The sequence below is a fragment of the Callorhinus ursinus genome, unplaced genomic scaffold (genome assembly GCF_003265705.2).
Source record: "Callorhinus ursinus isolate GAN/ISIS: 27379988/994484 unplaced genomic scaffold, GSC_fseal_2.0 scaffold21, whole genome shotgun sequence".
Lineage (NCBI taxonomy): Eukaryota > Metazoa > Chordata > Mammalia > Carnivora > Otariidae > Callorhinus > Callorhinus ursinus.
In genome coordinates, this window is record NW_027397083.1 from 7,005,773 (window position 1) to 7,011,772 (window position 6,000).

The following is a 6,000-nucleotide window of genomic DNA, read 5'->3' on the forward strand; positions in this document are numbered from 1 at the left end:
GCACTTCCTTGAGGAAGGACTGGGTGAACGTCTGTCTATACTTGCAGGGACGTTTCAAAGCCCTCTTTACAGAGACCCAGCCTCCCTCTCAATCCATGGGATATGGGTCTGAGCTCCTGTCTGAAAACTGGGGTTGAACAGTGATTTTTCCACTGCAACAGCTGACATCAGCCTTCTACTTGCCCGCTTTTGTTTTTTTTGTTGTTGTTTTTTTTTCTGGTTATACAAGTCAAGCAATACCTTAGTTAGCGGCCCATCTATACTGTCCTTAGGATACTACACTCTGTTAGCATCACCATGGATCAAGACACATCAGCAGCAAGTTGGGCTTTATTGGCCATTGTGGGAATTGTGTCTATCATGCCACTGAAGGTCAATGCCACCCAGCCTCCGCTATTTCAGAATCCTATCACCCTCACAGATACTTGGGAACCCAGTTCCACGATCACATCTAAAGCCAATTCTGGCCTACAGGAGACAGTCCACACTGAGCTTCTCAAAGATGCTGGCCTCCAGTGGGCATTCCATGTTGCCAGAATTACAGGAGTGAGCCCTCCCGGGAACATGGGCAGGTGTACATCTCTGGCCTCAAATAATAAATCTATTTCAAATCTCCACCTCCCAATACCTCTGATCCCTTCCTCAACACTCTCCCCAGACAACTCTGGCATCTCCACCTCATTTCCTACAGGCCAGAAACTGCTGGCCCTACTGGTATCTCAGGCCAGATCATCCTTTTCTGTGGGGAGCCAGAAACAACCCCCAGTTTTGAGAACCAAAAATATATCCAGACATTGCCAAATACCCCCAGGGGAGCCAAAATCACCCCTACCTGAGAACCAGTGGTGCAGATCATGGTCATGTCCAAGTTTCAAGGAATCTGCCCAGTCACTCCAGTTGTTCTTGCAAGATCATTAAACCCCTAATCCTGAGAGAATGCTCCTAAAGAGACACAGCCTTTCCCAAGCAGCTTTATGGTCCACCGCTACCCCACTCTTCAGCTGACACCTTCAAGATTCACTCACACACGTGTGCCCTCAGCTCCTGTTGGTTCCCAGGAGCCAGGTCCTACAACTCCAATACAAAAGCTATTTGTCCAGTAGCAGGGACTGTACTTCCCCGCTTAGGCAATGCTGAGGTCCGAGGGGAGGAGGAGGCAGATTTTGAGAGGATAAGTACCATCCTGCAAGGCAAGAGCCTTCACCAAGGTCTTTGCAGAGTGTCCAGACAAGTAGCGGTGGATACTTCCACTAGCCCCGAGGATCTAAGGAACTCTGGGAGTTCAGAGTTCTCCATGCTTCCACCAAATAGCTGCATCTCAGGCCTCACCCATGACTTTAGCAGAGGCCACCTGCCAAGGCTGCACCTTCAGCCTCCTCTGCAGTTCTGCCATAATTATGATTAAATTCTGGGCCTGATTTTCAACAGTCTGGCTTCTGACTGTGGGAGATGCTGCCACAGAGCCTTCTGTCGCTCACAGTGTATCCTGGGGTTGATACCTGGCTGATCTGAGCCTGACCTTACCTCAAGGCTCGAAGAAAGATGACAAGAGACAGCCAGCTCCATTAGCCTTACCATTCCCATTGTCCATATCCTGCCCACGTGCTAGAGCTACCGTACTAGCCAATGCTTTCCCTTCTACCTGAGTCACATCCTGCCCACCGTTGGCGAGAGTCGTACAACTGTGCTGCTAGAGTACCACGGGTTATCAACAGCTGCAGAGGGGTCCTTGATGCCATCTGAGGGTGAGGGAGTCCAGTTTCACAATACGATTCTCAGGGTCAGCTTTCTAGAGCCGCTTCTAGTACCAGCTGTCTTAGCTTATGTTCTACCAAACTAAGAAAAAACAACTGGAAAGCAGGGAGCTTGCAGAAGATGAGTCCAGAGAGCCAGAGCGACGGACGAAGGAGAGGAGTCAGGGAAGAATGGAAAGCCATGAGGATTACCATACTGAGCTGAGGGATGGGGCTCGGTCCTCTGCAGAACTACGTAGAACACACCTCAGAACTGTCCCTTTGAAGGAGAGGAAATGATGGCATTCATCCACTGAAGCCCACCCCCCCTGTAAACTCACATTTTTGAGATATGCCTACACAGCCGAAGCAAGCTCCCACAAGCCTTTGCCAAACAGCTGAGAGATGCGGTATTTGAGGTGAAGTAAAACTAAAAATGAGGGCAGAGACACCTCGGTGGCTCAGCTGGTTGAACGTCCAACTCTTGGTTTCAGCTCAGGTCATGATCCCAGGGTTATAGGGTTCTGCACTCAACAAGGAGTCTGCTTGGGATTCTCTCTCCCTCTCCCTCTGCCCCTCCCCACTGCTTGCGTGCTCACACTCTCTCTCCCTCTCTCTCTCAAATAAGTAAATCGTTAAACAAAAAAAAAAAAAAAAAAAAAAGGAGGGGAAAAGCCTTAAATGAAAAAGGAAAGCAAAGGATGAAAGATGAGAGGAAAAAAGTCCCTTACTAAATGGTGCTTTAGAGATAGAGAACCTTCTTGGTGAGCATCCATGTACCTTTCACTACCTCATCCCAACATTTGCCACATTATATTAAGTATTTGCAAGTCTGTCTCTTCTACTGGTTGTCGTTTTCTTGTAGTCAATTTCCACACACTGAAGCACAGAAAGATGTATGTCCCCAAAACCATCATCCAAGAAAACAAGTCATAATCTTCCCATCCTAAGAGGACACTTGCTACCACCACCATGTTCAATGCCCCTGACACTGAGCCTCTCAGAAGAGAACTAAAAGGAGTCTTCTGCTAATTAATGTTCCACATGATACCATAACCCATATGAAACAAGAATTTCACAGCAAAGCCCTACAAACTTAACCTCCCTGAAAGACATCAAACCTGTCCCTGCAAAACACTGGAATCATCTGGCTAACTGTCAAGCACTGAGTCACTGGAAAAATCTTTTAACTCCTCTCTACTGTCAGGATGAGATGCATTTTCTGTTCCTGGAATTATTTATCCTGAAAATGTGCCTGAAAAATCTATCCTTGGTGCTTCAGGCTATATCCAATCCATTTAGTCTGATGCTCTGAGTCACAATCTCTTGTCTTCACCTTTTTAGAAAAGCCCTCACAGCTGAACTCCCAGGGCCACTGCAATACTGGAACTTAACGCCACTGTGCCCTGAAAACAAGGAACCAAATATTAGCAAAAGAAGGAAGATCTGTGATTCATTGCCTTCCCAGACAGGGTTCTTTATAATTAAAGTTATATGATGACTAACCATCCCTAAAAATGGTTTCCAATGGGGGAAAAAAAAGTGTTTCCTTGATTGTGGGAATTATACTATAATTAATATAATGTGTATAACTAATAACTATACTGAGGACTCACTCACTACATGCACCTGTTTTAAGCACTTTGTGTTAACTTAATCTTTCTAACAGTGCCATGTGACAAGCTACTATTATCCTCATTTTACAGACAAGGAAAGTGCAAGGGGAAGCCTAAGTAACTTACACAATGTCACAAAACTAGAAAATGCCAAGGCTAGGATTTGGAGGATGACAGTCTGACTCTGGAGCCCCAGCTACTAACCTCCATGCCTCCCCTAATTACCTGTGAAAGCCTAGAGTAGATCTACCTTTTTCACTCCTCAACTAGCAAAGGCAGCATAACTTGACAGATCCAAATTTATCTATTCATACCAGCACATGTAACCAAGAAGCTTAAGTCAGCGGAAGTGAGAAATGCTGGAAACTGAGTCATATATTACCACGAATAGCCTTTGAGCCCTGAAATTTACAAACCCAAGTCCAGTGCAAATCCTTAGAACACTCAGCTTACTTCGAAGAATTAAAATTGACATACTTCTATTTAAAGGCATCTTCAGACCAGGAAGTCAAGGACCCTTCCAGCTTAGCAGTTCCCAATAAGTTACACCAAGCAATCATTTGAGTCTCAAAATTGACCTGGTTCCCACCGCCAGCAGTAAACCTCTAAATGCCTCTGAGCTTTGATGCCCAGAGCCTGGGCACCCCGGACCACCTTCCCCACCCAGTCTTTTCTCCGCGCTGGGGGCACAGTGCCCCAAGCCCTGCCCTGGCATCCTGCGCTGCACGGGCTACCACAGGCCACGGGAGAGCCCAGCGCGCCAGAAATCGCCGTGGGGAGAACCCGATCCCCGCAGCTCGCGGGAAGGAGGTGGCAGCGGGAAGGCAGAGGTCCCGGCGCGGGGTGAGCCCTGCGGGAAAGGCAGCTGCGGGGTCCCGGGAGAGAGGAAAGGGGCGGGCGGGGGTGGGCGTGGGCAAGGGAGACAGGTGGGCAGCAAAGCGCGGGGCGGGCCAGGGGACCAGGGACCAGGCGGTGCGGAGACCCAAGCGCTCCCACAGCGCGAAACGCCGCGAGCGGCCCCGGCGGGGGTGGGGTCGCTCCTCGCCGCCCTCAGGCCTCCGCGCGGCCCGCTCTTCCCGGAGGCCGGGCCCGACCCCGCCGCGGTCCCGGAGGCCCTTCCGCGCCGCGCTTACCTCGGCCACGGTTGCCTCCCGCTCGGCCCCGCGCTTGGTCACCGGGGCATGCCGCAGGGCGCGGGCCACGGCAGCCCGGGAGGAATCGCGCCGAGTCGCCGGCCGCCAGCGCCGGGTCTGCGCGAGCGAGCAGGGAGAGCGGCGCCAGCGACCGGGGTTGGCGACGTCTGACACCGAGCTCACTGCGCATGCGGGAGCGGCCGGGCCCGCGCCCCCTGCTGGACAGGAGGAGCCAGGGCACCGCGTAGGGTTTCTCCCAGGCAGGAGCGCGAAGCTCAGGCTCCACCCTAAAACTTTGTCCCGCAGAGACCTGCAGCCTCGTTCATAATTAAAGAAACTGCAGGCCCAGGCAGCGAGGTACCATGCTTCACTTGTAAAACCGACACAAATAGAAACGTCTTATTACAATGAGGAGTGGTGAGCGTGCAGTATTCCGGAGGGCAATTGGGCTATATCCATCAAATGTAAAATGCCCGCAACCTTTCCACCAATCCCTCTGTATGGAGTTCACCCGACGGATATTCTCAACAGCGTTTACCAAAAATTCTCATGACAGCGTTTTTCCAAATAATAGCTAAAAAATGGAAACAAGCAAAATGAACTATGGGAAAACTTATAGTAATCAAAATAAATTATGACTAAAATGGAATCATGTGAGAATGCATATATATGTCGGTACAGAAATACCTCGAAGGTATGTTAATATGGAAGCATGCTCTAAAACTGAGTAAATATGGTCCCTTTTCCATAAAATTATGTATATGCAAAATTAGGAGACAGAAAATAGACATACAGATGTTTATATTTCAAGCGTATGTATAGTATTTTTTTCTGGAGGGAATCCAAGAAGCAATGAACAGTTTTGGAGGAATAATGGTGGAGATAGAAATGGGGGAAAGAGATTTTGTTTTGTTCCTTTCCGTATTATTTACATGATCTAGGCTTACATATGCACAGCAAAACCCCTGTCATAAGGCATAAATGGAGCCTAAAAAATCTATCAAAATGCAGAGTGCTGTAACTGGGAGGTTAATGAGATGACCCCACAGAGCCTGTGCAGTTTGCAGGTAACTCAAATCCGTTCTGGGCCCATCTAGCGCCATCTAGTGGAAGTTGTTACTTACAGCTTAAATAATCAGGGAGTAGATTCTTGAGTCTGGAGACTGGGGCTTCCAGCAGCAAGTGATTCCAGGAATATTCTTGTGAGTTAATGCCTGCTTGCTACTGATCCAGGGATACTGGGATGAGAGTATTCTGGAGATGGGAAACCTACATTTTGCTTCTCCACATCCAAGAGAGCATTACCCTGCCCTGCAAATCCACATGCCCCCAAGATGACAGGAAATTTACCATACATTCACCCCATTTGATAACAGGATAGATGGAAAGTATTTTGTTTTCTTGTCTTTCTCTGAATTACATATATGTTGTGTGTATATATAAATTATATGTCTTTTCATTAATCATTCATTTGTTCATTAAATGAGGACTTTCTCTGTTAAAGACCTGTGTTAGGCA

At 48.4% G+C, this 6,000-nt stretch overlaps 1 protein-coding gene across 3 annotated transcripts in view; it reads right to left on the reverse strand.

Annotated features, from left to right (window-relative positions):
• EXT2 (exostosin glycosyltransferase 2) overlaps positions 1-4,616 on the reverse strand; it is a 132,812-nt gene extending 128,196 nt beyond the window's left edge. For 2 of the 3 annotated variants that reach the window (XM_025878386.2, XM_073904715.1), the window contains exon 1: positions 4,483-4,616. The gene's annotated coding sequence lies outside the window, so the exon portion shown is untranslated. The remainder of the gene's footprint in view (positions 1-4,482) is intronic. The other variant, XM_025878388.2, reaches the window with a different exon arrangement.
• Positions 4,617-6,000: the final 1,384 nt, after the last annotated feature.